The sequence below is a fragment of the Myiozetetes cayanensis genome, unplaced genomic scaffold, assembly GCF_022539395.1.
Source record: "Myiozetetes cayanensis isolate MyiCay16 unplaced genomic scaffold, myiCay2020 scf1, whole genome shotgun sequence".
NCBI classification, from domain to species: Eukaryota; Metazoa; Chordata; class Aves; order Passeriformes; family Tyrannidae; genus Myiozetetes; species Myiozetetes cayanensis.
In genome coordinates this window covers 149,714,367-149,730,821 of record NW_026086604.1, presented here as the reverse complement: position 1 = coordinate 149,730,821, position 16,455 = coordinate 149,714,367, and the positions used below count along the sequence as shown (strand labels likewise).

At 52.3% G+C, this 16,455-nt stretch overlaps 1 protein-coding gene across 4 annotated transcripts in view; it reads left to right on the top strand.

The window, feature by feature from the left end:
• The first annotated feature begins 2,166 nt into the window (after window positions 1-2,166).
• ALS2CL (ALS2 C-terminal like) overlaps window positions 2,167-16,455 on the top strand; it is a 47,827-nt gene continuing 33,538 nt past the window's right edge. For 2 of the 4 annotated variants that reach the window (XM_050309643.1, XM_050309627.1), the window contains exon 1: window positions 2,167-2,241. The gene's annotated coding sequence lies outside the window, so the exon portion shown is untranslated. Of the gene's footprint in view, window positions 2,242-11,078; window positions 11,159-16,455 lie in introns of those variants that run through there. The other 2 variants (XM_050309652.1, XM_050309633.1) reach the window with 1 other exon arrangement.

The following is a 16,455-nucleotide window of genomic DNA, read 5'->3' as shown; positions in this document are numbered from 1 at the left end:
AACTGGGTGCTGGGTCAACAAATTAAACCAGTTGCAGTCCTCGTGGAGGGAAGTAGAGCACGGAGATAATTCCTGGTGGACAGCAGAGGATCCAGGGAAGCTGTGACCAGCCAGGATGGGGAGCTTTTGTTTGTGCCTGAATCTTCCCAGGTATAAATCCATGGGAAATCAGGCCAGCCCTGCTTATGGGATTGTTCCCCTCTGGAAAATGTTGTGGAAATACCAGTGTTTGCTTGTTTTTAAAGGGGATTTTATGGGAATGCACCTGCCTTGCTCTGGGTCACACGGAGGAAAAGTTCTGGAATGCTGTTTCCAGGCTGCAGGGGATTATTAGTGCTGGGAGTTCCACTTCTTCTGGGAGTTCCACATGGGCTAGGAGTTCCAGACTGCTCCATCCTTTGCTTCTGAGAGTGGTTTGGGAGTTTTGTTTTGGTTTGGAGTGTACTCTGAGCAAGTCAAACTGTGATTTCCTGCAGCTCCTGAGGACTTCTTTCCTCTCCACATGCTCACGAGCTGGACCTGTCAGTGGCACCAAACCACTGCTTGGGGGCAGGAGCTGAGTGAAAATAGCCCAAACCAACCTGATCCTTCTTAATTTCCATCCTCCACATTCCTTATTCTCCAGGTGGGTCAGTGCAGTGGAATTTTTGGGGAAAGCTGAAGACTTTCAGCACTTTGTACCTTCTTTTCATTTCATTTCAGAGAGGCTGTGGGTTTTTCCTGCCTCAGCTGCTTCCCCCATCCTGGGGCTTCTTGGTTTGCCTGTGTTTGGAATGATGGGAGAAGGTCTGGAGTGCCCTGGAAATGCCTGGAAACACGGGAAGGGAGGAGGGAAGGGAGTCTCTCCTGCCTTTATCCCGGGTTTATTGGTGCTGGGATTTCTAAAGAGAGATTTTTAATGGAGAATCTCTCTTGTGAGGAGGCCCCTGAAGAGGGAATTTGCTGCTTCCCTCCCTCCATGTGCTCTGGAGCCCCCTGGAGCCGTGGGGATGGACACAGGGGCAGGGAGAAAGGACCTTGTGCCTGAGTGGGAATAAGGGATCTGAGGGATGATGGAGGGTCCCCTTTCCTGCTGAGTGTGGGATCATCCCTGTCCACCCAATCCCAGAGCTCCAGTGCCTTCCAACAATCCCTTCCAGGCTTTCCCTGCTCTCCTCACTCTTCCCCCAGAGCAGTGAGGTCCCAACCCACGGGAATATTTGTCTCCATCCAAGTAGGAATAGGAGCTCCATCCTGTTTTATATGATGGGATTTTGCTGAATTCCCAGCTCCCCAAACTATCCTGGGTCTTTAAACACAGATCCATCCTTTCCTAATCCTACAAAGCATCCCAGCAATAAAAACTGGGAATGGGAGGATGTCCAGTGGAGATTTCCAGGGAGACCCCATCGCTCCTCAGCCCAACCAGGAGCAAAGAGGGGGGAACCCCAGGGCAGGGAGGAGAGCTGGGAGCCAGGAGAAGGGAAAAACCAGGAGAAGGGAAGAATGGAGCTTCTTAAATCCTTTGGGATGCAGTTTGAAACTCCAGGGCAAGGAAAAAGAGCTGGGAGCCAGAAAAAGGGGAAAACCAGAAGGGAAGGATGGAGCTTCTTAAATCCCTCTGGCTGCAGTTGGAAACCCCAGGACAGGTAAGAAGACCTGGGAGCCAGAAAATGGAAAAACCAGGAGAAGAGAGGAATGGACCCTCTTAAATCCCTCTGTCCGAAGTTTAAATCCCAGTGACCTATTTTTCCCTTCATCTCTGCAGCTTCCCTTCAGACGTTTGGAGCTTTCCCGTTGTCCCCGCGGTCTGTGGCCGGGAATTCTCCCTTTGGAGAAGCGTGGGAGCCGAATTTGTTTGGATCACAACTCGCTGCCCGGTTCAGCACAAGCACCAACGACTTTCCCTCCGGAGCTGAAGGCAAATTCGGGACCATCCCGAATTTTTTTTTTTTTTGCCGGCAGGGAGCGGCAGCCTCCTCATCCCGCTTCCCTTGAAATCCCTAATTTAGGAGCCGTCTCCAGGGGTTGAGCGGCGCTGCCCGAAATTTGGAGGGCGGCCAATCCGTGGCATCGTGCCAGGGGTTTCCATGGCCACCAGGAATGTTCTGCGGTGCACCTTGGGAGAGGAACGGCACTTCCTCGAGTTTTCTTTCCCCTCCCTTCCCGAGGAGTGAGTAAATAAAGCGGCCGAGGAGCTGGAGCAGGCAGCGCTCCCCGCATTCCCATGGATTTGTGTCCCGGCTGACGGCTCAGCCCGAGGTAAGGAGGAATTTTGCTGCTCAGGTGGAGTTTTGGCTGCTGGGAGAAGGAGGAATTTTGCTGCTCAGGTGGAGTTTTGGCTGCTGGGAGATGCTGTTCCCGAGGGTTTGGCTCGGTGCCCTGGGGGAGGATCGTGGGGGGGGGGGAAGGTTGCAGCTGGTGGAGCTTTGGGAATGGGATAACGCTCCTTTCTCCCTCCAAATTTTACTGCTCTGGCGTTTTGTTGGATTAGGAAAAGATCCATCCCTCGTCGAAGGCACGAGAGAGTTTGGGAAGCTGGGAATTCAGCAAAATCCCGACGGTTCTGCCCTTAAAAACAGGAACGTGGCTCATTTCCTACTTGCAAGGAGGCAAATCCTCCCCAAATCCCTGCCGGTGCGGGCGGGAGCGGGATATGATGGGATGATTCAGCGCTGTGGGACAAGGTTCCTTTGTCTCTCCGTGGCTCCAGCTGGATTTGGAGCCAACATGCCCTGAGGCTTCAGGTGGCTCCCAGCCCAGTGGGACAGGGACAGGATGTCCCCATGGAGCAGCTGGGATGGATAGGGATGGTTTGGTGCTGCGGGAAGGAGACAAGGAGGGGGAAACCAACTCGTGCTGGAAGGTCCTGGAAGCACAGGGTGGTTTGGTTTGGTTTGGTTTTGGTTTGGAAGGGATGTTCTAGACCGATGAGCAGGGACATCTTCAGCTTGCTCAGGTCCGGATCTCCTCCTGGTTTGCTTCATCTTCTGGGGCCACGTTGTGGTCTCACCATGGCTCTCCCAGCCAGGGGGGCTCACTGATGACCTGTCTGGTCTGTCCTGCTATCCCAGAGGGAATTCTGGCAGCTGGGAGGGAGAGAGATGGGTGGAAGATGGGGCCAAGACTTGCTGTGAGCTCGGAGTTGCTGCTGCACTGCCTGGTCCTTGTCACGCTGTGTTTGAGGAGAGCTTTTCCCAGCCTTCCCAAACCAAATGGAGGGTTTTTTTAGGAGATGCCACAAACCCCCTTTTTAGGGGCTCTGGGATGGGGCTGGGGAATGCCCACAGGCCATATCCCACGTATTAAAACAGATTTGCCCTTGATTTTTGCTTTGTTTCATGAGTCTCTCACCTACCTGTAGCTCAGCACCTTTGCTCCCCTTTTCCCATCAACACATTCCAGGTGCCTCTGGCTGTGGGATTGCTGGGATCCAGCAGCTGGATGCGTCTTCCCACTTCCAAGGAGTGGGAAGAAGGCCCCAGTATTTCATCTGGGGTTGTGCCACCCTGCTTGGGGCACCTGAAGGAGCCCTGGGGAAAGTCACCAAGCAAACACTGCTGGTTCCCCATCCGGGCTCTCCCAAAGCCCAAAAAACTCGTGGAATTAAGTAGTTTTCTGGAATATTATCCAACTGACCACCAGAAGGCTCAGAAATCTGGATACCATGGTTTTAGATAACTTTGCACAGAGGAAGAAGCTGCCCTGAGCTGGAAGGCGATGGTTTGGTGCTGACAGAGGAAAATGGGATGTTTTTGTGTCTGTTTTCCTGCTTTCCAGCTTCCTGCAGGTTAATCTGCTCCTACAGAGTTAGGATTGACTGCCAGTCCCCTTGAGCAATTAGACAGAGTCCTGTTTAACTCCTGTAGCCAAGTGGGCACCATGGGGCTTGTTTGTAAAAGGGTTCCTCGATTCTGTGTTTGCTGATGCAGAAAGTTGATCCTCAGTCAGAGTCCTGATGGATTTCTTGGGCTGGCCAGATGTCACTGCTGAAGGTACAGCTCCAAGGGCTGGAATTTGCATCTGTTTTGCTCTGTGGAGTAAGAACTGGAGTTGTTTTAGTGAGCAGAAAGCACCTGGGGCATGTCATTCCACGTGGTTTGGTGTCCTGAGGGAGCTCCTGGCTTTGGGTGGGATGTGGGGCTTGGTGTCTTCCCAAAATGCCTGGAAACCAGGTGGGCTTTCCAAAGTTCTGCCAGCAATGCCATCCCTGACCCCTGGATGGCAGCTCCACCCAGATGGAGGAGCATCTGATGTCACCCCTCTGCCCTGAGGGTGCAAACAACCACCACAGGCCACGGGGAGGGGACACACCTGGAGCTGGTGACCATCCCCCCCACGGCTGGGCAGGGTCTTCTCCGTGCCTTGGATGACCTGGAGCTGCTCCAAGCTGTGACACATCCCTGGTGGAGAAGGAGCTTTGGCAATGCTGGAGTCAGAACTGGGTCTGTCACAGCCCAGGCACATCATCAGAGACAGCTCCAGGAGAGCAGGGGTGGGGGGGGAACTTCCAAAGGTCATGGAAACAGCAGGGAAATGGAATTTAGGTCATGTGGCTGCACAGCCGAGGCTGAAATGTCCCCACTGGGCATCCTTCATGGAATTATAGAGTTGGTTAGGTGGGAAAAGGTCTTTAAGATCATTCAGTCAAACTGTTCCCCCAGCACTGCCAAGGCCACCACTGCCCCATGTCCCCAAGTGCCACATCCACAGGGCTTTGGAATCCCTGCAGGGATGGGGAATCCAGGAGGAATTTTCCCCACTATCCAACCTGCCCCTCCCCTGGCACAGCCTGAGGCCGTTCCCTCTCCTCCTGTCCCTGTTCCCTGGGAGCAGAGCCCGACCCCCCCCGGCTCCCCCCTCCTGTCAGGGATTGCAGAGCCAGAAGGTCCCCCCTGAGCCTCCTTTTCTCCAGGCTGAGCCCCCCCAGCTCCCTCAGCTGCTCCTGCTGCTCCAGCCCCTTCCCAGCTCCCTTCCCTTCCCTGCACACGCTCCAGCCCCTCCGGGTCTTGTCCTGAGGGCTCAGAACTGGACCCAGCCCAGGAGGTGCCTCAGTGGTGCCAGCACAGAGGGACAATCCCTGTCCTGCTCCTGTCCCACACTGTTTGGGATCCCAGCCAGGTGCCCTTGACCTTCTTGGCCCCCCAGGCTCATGTCCAGCCTCTGCCACCAGCATCCCCAGGCCCTTTCCCAGCTTTCCAGCCCCTCTGGCCCAGCCTGGAGCATTCCATGGGCTTGTTGTGACCCAGCTGCAGGACCCAGCACTTGGTCCTTTTGACCCTCACCCCGCTGGCTTTGGCCCATGGATCCCATGGATCCAGCCTGCCCAGATCCCTCTGTGGAGCCTTCCTGCCCTCCAGCAGATCCACATCCCACCCACAGCAACCTGGGCTGGTGGAAGGTGTCCCTGCCCATGGCAGGGGGTTGGAACCAGATGGTCTTTGAGATCCCACCCAGCCTGGTGCCCTCTGCAAACTGACTGAGGGTGCCCTCCATCCCCTCCTCCACATCATCCATAAAGACACTGCGGGGTGTGATGGAATTTAAGGCCGTGATGACTGCCCTGATCCATTCCAGGGAACACCTGAGCACCTGGAGGGGGCATTCCCAGGATCCCACTGCCAGATGCTAATGGGCCACACAAATAGGGACCAAGAGACCCTGATGGCTTCCCGAGGAAAGTCCTCAACAAAAATGGGGAGACTTCCCAGCAGCAGGGATGGGATTAACCAACTAACTGATAGGATTGAGGAAGGATGGAGTGCTGTGGGAATAGCACGGCCTTTCCTCACAACATCCTACGGGAACACCAGGATTGGACCCTGAGGCCTGTGCCATCTGTCTGTCACCCCCAAAATTATTACTGACCACAGTCACTCAGACTGCCTAAGGGAAAAAAATGTACAAAAAGAGATGGGACATGAGCAAAAATCGGGGAGAAATTCCATCACCTCTGAGGGAGGAACTAAAGAGCTGCTCTGTGTCCTTCCACTCCTTCAGACACTGGAGGGGTGAGCAACCTCTGCTTCCTTTACCTCCACCTTGCCTTCCACCTTACAGATCACTCTCCTTCACCTTTACCTCAAGGATTCTTTATTTACCAATTGTGCTTTGCTGCTTCGCTTTAGAGACACCGATTTTGCCCCGCCCTGCACCTCGTAACTTCTCTCTCTTAAAAGAGATATGTGGGTATATCTCTGAGTTTATATTGGTGTTTTTTTATTGTCCTACATTGTCCTTTATTTCTGACTCCTTGTTTAGGGTTTGCTTTGAGGTGTGCACTTCCTTATGTCTGTGATTTAAAATGTGTGTTAGTGGGAAGTTTGCTTTGAGTTCGATTTTGTTCTGGCCTTTGTCAATTGGTCTGTCGGGGAGGGGAGTTGCTTGAGCTAAATATGGAACTTTTACACTGATTTACTGCTCAACAGCAGCTCAGCTGTTGCAAACACGTCTGTCCCCATCCCTGATCCCATTTCTAGTGCCTCGTTTTCCAATCCCACCTCCCTCATCCTTTAGGGAAGAGCCTTGTGTTGCCTCAGTGAGGAGAACGGGGCCAAGTTGGATTATCCAGGAGGTTGTGAAACTCCTTTTACATGAGGCAGGAGTAATTGCACACTTGGCTCCTGTTTCCATGCCCTGTTTCCCAACGGCACAGACAAATCCCAGGTTCCTGGGCTTGCAAGGCACGAGATTCCACACTTGGACTGGATCTCCCTCTAGCCTGGGAATCCCCTGGCTGAGGGAATTTCAGCTTGTTGCTCCTTAAAGGGTGACAGGTCCAATGAGATTCCAGCTGCTGTGACTTCCCTGTTCTTTGCCAAATCCTTGGATGGCCCCGTGGCATTCCTGGAGCAGAAATATCAAGTTAGAATGAAGAGCTTTCTATTCACTTCTCCATCCCCCAGCTCAGTCCCTTCTCACTTGATCCTGCTGTGCATCTGGGATGTCCTGAGGGGTAAATGAAGCTGCTGATTTTGTTTAAAATCCTTTAAAAAAAAAAAAATTCCTTTTTTGAAAAGAAAATGCAGCTATATGATCCTAGGATTTATAGGGATATCTCTCTATATCTATATTCTATTTATATTCTCTATATATACCTATATTCTATTTCTGTCATAGAATCATAAAGGCTGGAAAAGAACTCAACAACCAGCAAGTCCAACTATATCTTTTGTTGAAGGAGAAAAGGGGTTTCCTCCATCTCTTCAAACAGCCTCTCCCTGGATTTAAGCAGGTTATCCTTGAGGGATGCTGTGGGGAGGGGAGGCTGCAGGCTCTTTGCTGCTCTTGGGAATGCCTCAGGAATCCCATATGTGAGCTGGCAGAGTCAAATATTCTTGGCAGTGAGTCACAAAGCAGCAATTTCCAGAAGGGCTGGTTCTTGTCCCCGGGAGGGTGGGATTGTCTGGTGACACAGGGATGTGCTGCCAGCAGAGCTGACTCAGCACCCCCGTCCCAGAGCTCAAGAATTCGTCTGGGATTGAGTTTCAGCAGAGGAACATGGACTATAAATAGACTTGGCATTGAAAAAAAAAAAAGAACCAAAATAAACCAAAAAGTAGTTTTGGGGAAGCTGTGTTTGGAGGGAATTAGGAGACACTGATGGAGGCTGCCAAGAGAAGCTGTAGATGCCTCATCCCTGGAAGGCCAGCTTGGACGGGACTTGGAGCAACCTGGCATGGTGGAAGGTGTCCCTGCCCGTGGCAGGGGGTTGGAATGAGCTGATCTTTAAGGTCCCTTCCCACCCAAAGCACTCCACGATGCCGTGGAAGGAAACATTTCCTCACGAGGCCCAAACCGGGGTGAGCTCCGGCGGCCGCTCCCGCCCTCTGAGCGAAAATCCCTGAGCAGGAGGAGCAAGGTGAGCTCCTCCTCGGAGATCCTCCTCCAGCAAACCTGTTTGGGGATTCCTAGGGGGTGGAAAATGCCTTTCATTTCCACGGGTGGTCAATGAATGATGGGCTGGGATCCCTTCGAAGCGACCCCTCGGAGACCGCGCGGCCGTCGGTGCCGCTGCCTCCGGCAGATGCTTCCAGTGGTGGGGTTAAACTCGGTCTTAAACCATGTTTTAAAACCATATTCCCTCAGGGAACCTTTGATTCCATGTAGGAAACAAAGATTTAAAACTGAGGACGAGCAGGAGAGCAAAACACAAAGCCTGACCTCCCCTCCCCCTTGGAATCGCTGTCTGCAGCATTCCCAAAGCTCCCAGCTGGGAATGATCCACGTGCTCTGTGTTCCACACCTGTGGCTGCAGCCAGAGATAATTTAATTAATAAGGATCTGGTCAGATAGTGGTGGAGAGACCTGGAGCTGATAGGGAGGATTTCTGAAGAATTCCATAGAAAACCACTGCCCTTGTTAAGTAAAAACCGTTACCAGGAGCAGCTCAGCTCTGACTAAACTCCTTTTTTTTTATAATAAGAAAAGCTGCCTCTGTCAATATGTCCCTGATTATTTTTTAATTGTTTATTTATGACAATTTTTAAGTGTTTATTTATTTATTTAAAGTGTCTCAGGTCTATTTTTTTTTCCCTTCAAGATTTAATTCCAACAAGTTCCTGAGATCAAAATGGGCCTTTTCTTCTTCAGGTTGATCAGGATTAAAACTCACCTGTTTGCAAAATATGGCTTTGGTCTTCTCCTAGAATGCTGGAAGGGTTTGTGTTGGAAGGAACCTTAAAGATCATCCAGTTCCAACCACCCTGCCATGGGATGGAACCAGCTGGTGGTGGGAAATATCCTGCTCTGGAAGCTGGAGCTCTCATCTCTGAGGGCAGCAGGGAGGGAGCAGGAATGGGAAGCTTTCCAGGGGAAGATAAGGAAAAAAATCCTGGCTGTGTGGTTTGTTGTTGGAAGGATCTGAAGGAGAGAGGGCGATTAGGGCTGGGGAGAAGAAAAACTGGGAGGTGCAGATGGGATATTGGGAAGGAATTGTTGTCTGGGAGAGTGGGGAGGGACTGGAACGGATTTGCCAGAGAAGCTGTGGCTGCCCCTGGATCCCTGGGAGTGTCCAAGGCCAGGTTGGAGCAACCTGGGACAGTGGAAGGTGTCCCTGCTCACAGCAGGGGGTGGCACTGGATGATCCTTAAGGTCCCTCCCAACCTAAATCAGTGTGGGATTCCATGGAGAGGAGTGTGCAGCAGAATTCCCTGGCCTTCCCAATCCCACGTGGGAGCTGGAGATTCCCAGATGTTCGTGCTCAGCACTTGGATCTCTGATCCCCTTTTTGGAGGGGTGGGAAATACCCTGAGCTTTGCAGTGAAAAACCTCCATCCCTGCAGGATGGAAGCTGAGAATTCCTCCTGGGATGAAGCAGCTCCACAAGGACTTCTGAAGGATTTGGGGCACCTCTCTGCCATCCCATGCCTTGTGGGTGAGATGTGGAAAACTGATTTCCTCCCAGATTTTGGGCTGGGAGCAAAAAGTCTGGAATTGTGCCCAAAGTCCTGCTCCCCAGTATGCAAAACTCATTGCTTATCCTTCCCATTCCCTGGGAAGGAATTATTCCCTGCTGTATCCAAGGGTTGCTGCTGTGCCTGCTGACTGTGCTGAGCCAGGCAGTGAGTTATGGACACGTCCCTGTCCTTAAAAACCCCGGGAATCCGGGAAAGCAGGAAGGAAATCAACACAATGGAAGAACCTCCGGGAACAAAAGGGGGATTGAGGCATCTCCTGCTCCACCCTGAGCATCCTCCTCTAGAAAACAACCCGTCCTGATCCCTCAGGGACTTCCAGGAGCTTGGGAAAGGCTTGGAAATCCCACTGGCAGGGAAGAGCAGGCAAAATGCCGAGTCCCAACGTGTAGGAGCCTGGGAGAGAAAGGGGCTTTGTTTGGGCTCTTTGGCACGGTCTGAGGCACAGCAGGGGTTTTTTTTTGGCAGCCTTTTTGGGATGTGGAGGGTGAGGAGGAGCTGCAGCTTTGATAAAACTCCTGTGGGAATTTGCTGTAATTTGGGATCAACTGGAAAAAAAAAAAACGTTTAGAAGGTGGCTGAGCTGCAGGAGTTGGGCTGGGGAGGACTTGGAGTCATCCTGATAAATGGACTTGGGGGTTTTGGGGTTGTGTTTAGGGTTTTTCTGGGAGGAGGGGAGATGGCTCCTGGTACAGCAGAGGATGTGCTGTAATTTGGGACCAGCTGGAAAAATGCAGTCGTGCTTTGGGAGGTGTGTGAGCTGCAGGAGACGGGCTCTGGGTCCTCCTGAGAAAATGAACTTCAGGTTTTTGGGACTGGTTTTAGGGTTCTTTTTTAGAAGGAGAGGAAGTGGTTCCTGGTGGCTGAGGACTCTGCTGTAATTTGGGATCAGCTGGAAAGATGCTGTCGTGCTTTGGGAGCTGCAGCAGATGGGCTGGGGGGGTCTCTGGGTCCCCCTGGAAAAATCAACTCCGGGGTTTCGGGGTCGTGTTTAGGGTTTTTCTGGGGAGGGGGGAGATGGTTGATGGTGGCTGGGGTGCAGCAGGGGTTGTTGAGTCACCTGCAGGCTGTCACTGCTCCCAGCAGCAGCTCTGAATTGCAGGAAACCTCCCGTTCCCCTCAGTTCCTGTCCCCTTTCCCCGGGGTTTCCACACCAGGGGAGGGACTGGCAGGAAAAACTTCCACTTGGCAAACTTTTGTGGGGACACAGAGAAGGTGAAAAGGGACCAGGGCACAGAAACACCACAAAATAAAAAAAAAATCAGCACAAAACCCCCACATCCTTTGCTTTCCCCTCTCATTCGAAAAGCTCCCCCAGCGCTCGAGCTGCCAAAATTCTTTGTCCTTTATGTAAATATATATATAAACTGTAAATATATATAAATATCATATAAACATGCATGTATATATTATGTAAATATGAATTTATATAGGATATATTTTATATGTTATATGTAAGTATATAATATAGTTTATATATATATTATATATTTATTTATATATATATATATGAAAAAGTCCAATAACAGGGAGCAGCTGAGGGTTTCGTAACTGTGCCAGGGAGGGCTCTGTGGGTGTCTGAGCTCAGCAACAGGCCCAGATCTGTGTCTGAGCTGAGCTGAGCTGAGCGAAGCGCCCGTGGGAGGGAGGAGAGGGAGGGGAGGGCAGGGGAGAGGAGGCAGCCTGGGAGCTCCCGGGAATTCGGGGCTCGGGAAGCTCCGCGGAGCCGCTGCCGGGGCTTTTCACCGCCTGCCCTGGGCAAGGTAAGTCCTCCACGTGCTGCCTGGTTGTGTTCCTGCTGATCCTCAGGCTCGGGGCTTTAAGGTCAGCTTTGGAAGGGGCAATGGAAGGTGCTTCGCTCCGAGCCCCGCAGTGAAGTTTCGGAGCGGCTTCTGCAGGTGGAAACTTAACTCTGTGATGGACCAGAAGTGCGGAGTGTAAGCTGCCTCTTCGTGCACTTTCTGCTTTATGAAACACGCCGGCTTTGCACCGAAATGTTGTGTTTAAGGGAGTTCATCCCCGGGCTCGGTTAAACCCCCTCCCTGCTTTCCCCTGGACCACCCGCTCCAGTGGGAGCTGCCCCTGCCCACGCCGGGGGGTGGGACTGGCGGCGTTTTAAGGTCCCTTCCGACCCCAAACCATCCCGTAGCGCTCCGATTTTGGGAGAGGAGCTGCTGCAGGGCCGGGACACTCGAGTTATCCCGAGTTATCCCGAGTTTTCTGCGCTCCGAGGGGAACGCGCCCGCCCAGCGCCCCTCCTGCCTCCTCCTCCGGGGCTCGCTCCTCTTTTCCAGAGGGATTTTCCAGCCGTGCCGGGGGAGCAGCAGGCTCAGCTGATGAAGTGAGGCTGGCAGTGTGTGTGTGTGTGTGTGTGTGTGTCGGTGCTGGGCTGGCACATCTCGCCTGGCGAAGCAATCATCGATCCCCCGCTAATTAGGGCGAGAGAGGCTGATGAGCTCCGCCGGGTTTCTGCGGGGGAGGGAGGTGCTCAGGAGATTCCCGGTGCTCAGGGGAAAGTCTGGGTGGATGATGGGCGAAAAGCAGCACATTTAAAGGCTTTTTTTAAAAAAAAAACAAACAAAAACAAACAATCCCCGTGTTTCCATCCAGAAGAGGAGGAGGAGCTGCAGGTCACGGGAGGGGCTGGTTTTAAACTTCAGCTGAGTTTAATTTGGACCTGACCCAAAGGCTGTGTCTCCTGGTGGAAGCTTCCTAATGCCTGGAAGCTTCCTAGAACTTGCAGCTGCTCCCTGAGCTTGGGAATTCCATTATTCCTTCTGTAAGGACTTCAGTTCCCGGTGAGCTGCGAGGTGGGATTTGTGGAGGATCCTGCAAGGAAACCGGGAGGAATTGCCCTTCAAAAAACCCTGCCTTCAGCTCAGCAACGAATTTTGGGGGCCAAATCAGCGAGTTCAAGAGGGATGAGAGAAATTCTGGGATAAGTTCTCTCCGTAGGGAGATACAAGGAATAGGGTTAGAGCTTTGGAGATCCTGAATGCTGGAGGTGGTTGCTGAGGAAATACCTGGGGGAAAGAAGCTCAGAGAGTGGCCCAGCTCGTGTTTGTTTGCTAAATAAGAGCTCTTGGTTTCACTGCCAGACCAGCTGGCCCACAGGCCTGACCTGCTTGGGCATTGTTTACATTCCAGTGGAATTGGAAAGGGCTCATGCAAAAGCGTTTGGGCTCAACAGACAGGAATTTTCTTGTGAAAGAGTTTTGTCAGGAGCTCCTGACCAGCTCTGCAGGTCATCAAAGGACCTGAGGGTTGGCCCTGCAAAGGGAGTCGTGGTGTCTTGGAATGATGAGCAGAGGTTGGGAAGCGCTGGAGACTCCGTGGAGCTCTGTCCTGCCTTCAGTGGCTTCTGGTTTGTCCTCCCAGAGCCCCTGGAGGGTTTGATGCAGCACCAGAAGCTTTCCCACTGCTCTGCCTCGGGAAAAGGCCCTGGGAGGTGGGAAAGGCTAAAGGGAGGTGGGAAAAGCTAAAGGGAGGTGGGAAAATTAGGGAGTTCTTCACTTAGGATTGTCCTTCGTGGTGCTGGGCATGATTCCTGGGAATGTCTTGGATTTTCAAAGAGAGAAAGCTCTGGGGAGACCTTATTACAACCTTGAAGTGCCCAAAGGGACTCCAGGAGAGCTGGAGAGGGACTGGGGACAAGGCATGGAGGGACAGGACACAGGGAATGGCTTCCCACTGGGAAGGATTAGATGGGATATTGGGAAGGAATTCCTGGCTAGGAGGGTGGGGAGGGACTGGCACAGGTTGCCCAAAGCTGCCCTTGGATCCCTGGAAGTGTCCAAGGCCAGGTTGGAGCAACCTGTGCTGGTGGAAGATGTCCCTTCCCATGGCCAGGTTGGAATGGGATGATCCTGAGGGTCTTTTCCAACCCAAACATGACCCCGTGAGTGAGTTTAAGGAACTCAAACAGAAGCAGAGGAAGGCTGGGCTGGGTGCAGGGATTAAACAGATCCAAGCAGGTCTTTTTTTTTTTCCCCCTCATTCCTGTTCTTTTGCACAGCTTCCAGCCCTGCCCTGGCTCTGGCAGGGATTGCAGATGCTCTGGAGTTCCTGGCCTTCACATGGATCACTGGGAAGGGCAGGTCTGGCAGGGTTTGTTTGCAAGGGACATTTGGCATAAACAACCATCAGTGGGGTGGGAGGAGAGGAGAGTGGAGGTGTCCAAAGGCAGAGCAGGCAGGGGATGGATCCAGAGCCTCACTTGGGAGAATTTGGTGGAGCCAAACACCTCTGAAGTGGCTGTTTGGAGCTTTATGGTGTGTTTTTCTCTGGTCCTGCTGGAGTTCTGGAGGTGCTGAGTGCACAGGGCTGACAGTGGTGCACCCTGAGCTCCATCTCCTCTGTGCAGCATTTCTGCTGCCACCTCTCCCACTGCCCCAAAGGACACTCCTCTGGGGGTGTTTGTGCCTCTGGGATGGTTGCCAGGCTGTAATTCCAGGTCTGATACTCAAGGTCTGGCTCCAAACTGCTCTGATGGGGATGGTACCAATCCTAAGGCCCAGCTGTGCAGTGCTCTGTTGTTTCTCTTGCTTTTTGAGCTGCAATCCCATTTCTTTGGGAAAGCAGAGGATGCATTTTGTGTCCAAGGCTGGTTGGGCTGGGTTTGGAGCAAGCTGGCATAGTGGAAGGTGTCCCTGCCCATGGCAGGGGGTGGAACTGGCTGGATTTTAAGCTCCCTTCCAACCCTGTATTTTTGGGAGCACGATTTCCAGGGAAAGCAGCTCCAGCAAAGCTGTGCCACAAAAATTGTCTCAAGCTCTATTTTCTGCCTTTCCCACATTTCCACTCCATGATTAAGTCCTCTCTTCTCCTCCTCTCCTTCCCTTTGCTGCCTGCAGAGCACCTGGAGCTGTTCCAGGTCTGGTTTGGAGTTTTATCCAGGAACCCTGAGCCATTCCAGGGTGCTGGGTCAACACTGTGGAAGTTCCACTTCCACACACATAAGCTCCTTGTCAGTGATAAAGGATAATGGCAACTACAAGGCCATGGGGGATTAAACCACCTAAGTAAACATCCTTTTGCCTGTGGGCCTTATCATACCTGGCTCTTTGCTGTGGCTTAATGACACCCTTAATTAGGGTGAGAGGGATCTCCCTGGGCTTTGCTTGTCAACAGGTCATTTGAGCTGTTTGATTCTGCAGTGCAGGGAGAGCAGGACGCCCCCAAATCCACTCCTCTCACTGAAAATGGCCTTCAGCTGAGCTGCTCACCTGCCTCTTTTCGGTTCCAAGGAGATTGTGACCTTTTCCAGCCAACCACAGAGGGTTATGGTTGTTTTTAGTGGGTCAGGAGTGAACTTCCTAAGGGGGGGCGCTGAGCTTCCAGTGGGGGGCTGGGGAGGAAAGAAAAGCAGCTGGGTCAGATGAGGGTTGTGCAAAGCTCCTGCCTCCCCTGTTTCTGCAAGAAAAAAAAAAAAAGAGCAGAACACTTCCTTCCCTGCTGCAGAACTTCCTGTTTTTTCCTGGTTTTCTCTTTAAAGACACAAAATCTTTGGGGGGGGGGGGAAATGGGTTCCCCCAGGGCTGAAAAATCAACTCTGCATCTTCAGCTCTTCCTGAAGAGAGTGCTGGATGCCTGTTGGACCCTTTGGAAGCTCCTGGCTGCTCAGTTATCCTAAATTTGCTGAGATTTTCAGCTGCTCAGTGCTTTGAAAACCTTGCACGGTGTCTCCTCGAGGTCCTGCCTTGCAGATGGCTGATTTTTATGGGTGATGACTAAAATCAGCAACATCCAGCCAGGCTGTCCCACCCCTCACCGTGCAGGATGTCCCTGGAGCAGAACCCCACAGAAGCTGGGAAGGGTTGTGGTGACACCTCCTCCATGTGTGGTTTTTGCCTCCTCAGGGAACTTCCCGAGCTGGAGTCGATCCCATTCTTTTTATTGCTTTTTAATTGAAGTTTTTTTTTTTCCCCTCTGTGGACTCATCCAGCTGGTTTTGATGGATGTAGAGTGTCCCCTCAGGAATAACAGTGAGTCCTGGGGCTTAGTGAGTAGTGATGAGGTCAGATGTCCTGCTGTCCATCCTGGGATGTCCCCGTTGCTTGAGGACGGTGCTGTGCCCCTGATGTTTGTTGTGTATCTTCAAGACCAAAAACCCCAGGGCCTCGTGCTCAAGTGTGTCCATTTTCCTGTGTGTTTAAACCCTTCCTACCTAATTTCATTGTTGTCCTGCTCAGCAATTTTCCACAGGAAGGAAAATGTTCAGTCAGACCCTGCCTGGTTCTTCCTCGCTGCCTCCTGTGGTAAATCCCAATCCGAGTCCTTCTTCTCTCCCCCCTTTTTGTGCTGCCAAATGGGAGCAGAAAAGGTTGGGAATGAGAGGTTTACTGTCTTTCTGCCCTGTTAATTCCCAATTACCTCCTGACTCAGCCACTGTGTGAGTGTCTCTGCTGCTGAGGTGGCTCCAGCACGTTGGACACCAACGACCCTCTGAGGCTCCGGAGGATCCGGACGGGAGAATTTTGCTCCCAGAGTTTGCTCCGGGGGTTGAACAAAGCGTGGGATTGTTTTTCCACATGGCAGGACAGCCTTTGTGCCAGGCTGAATGCAGACTCAGCTGGAGGGTGACACGTGAGGGGGGGGGAGGTGAGGGTTGGGAGCTCTGTTAGGATGCAGGAGGATGTTTGGAAACGGGAGAAAAGCAGCGAAATTTGGGACAGAAAGGGGAGCAAAGTCCCGGTGTTGTCCACCAGAGTTTGCCCTCGTGGCCTGAGGAGCTCCTGGGTTTGTGGGGCTGTTAATGAAATGTGGAGATCACAGCCTGGTGTGATGGTGCATCAGGCTGGGCTGGGGAACAGGGCCAGGGGAAAAAATAACCCGGGAAGAAAGGTTTGATCCAGCTCAGACAAATCTCTCCTCTGCCCTCACACCCCTTAAGCCCAGCCCTGAGTGCTAATCTGTATTTCCCTGGCTATAAACCCCTGCTTTGGATCAGATTAATCCTGATTATCCAGATGCTGAGCTGACCAAGGGCAGGAAATGGATAATTAGGTCTGTGATGAGAGAGAGTGAAAAGCAAAAGGAGAGGAAGAGTTTCATTGCCCTG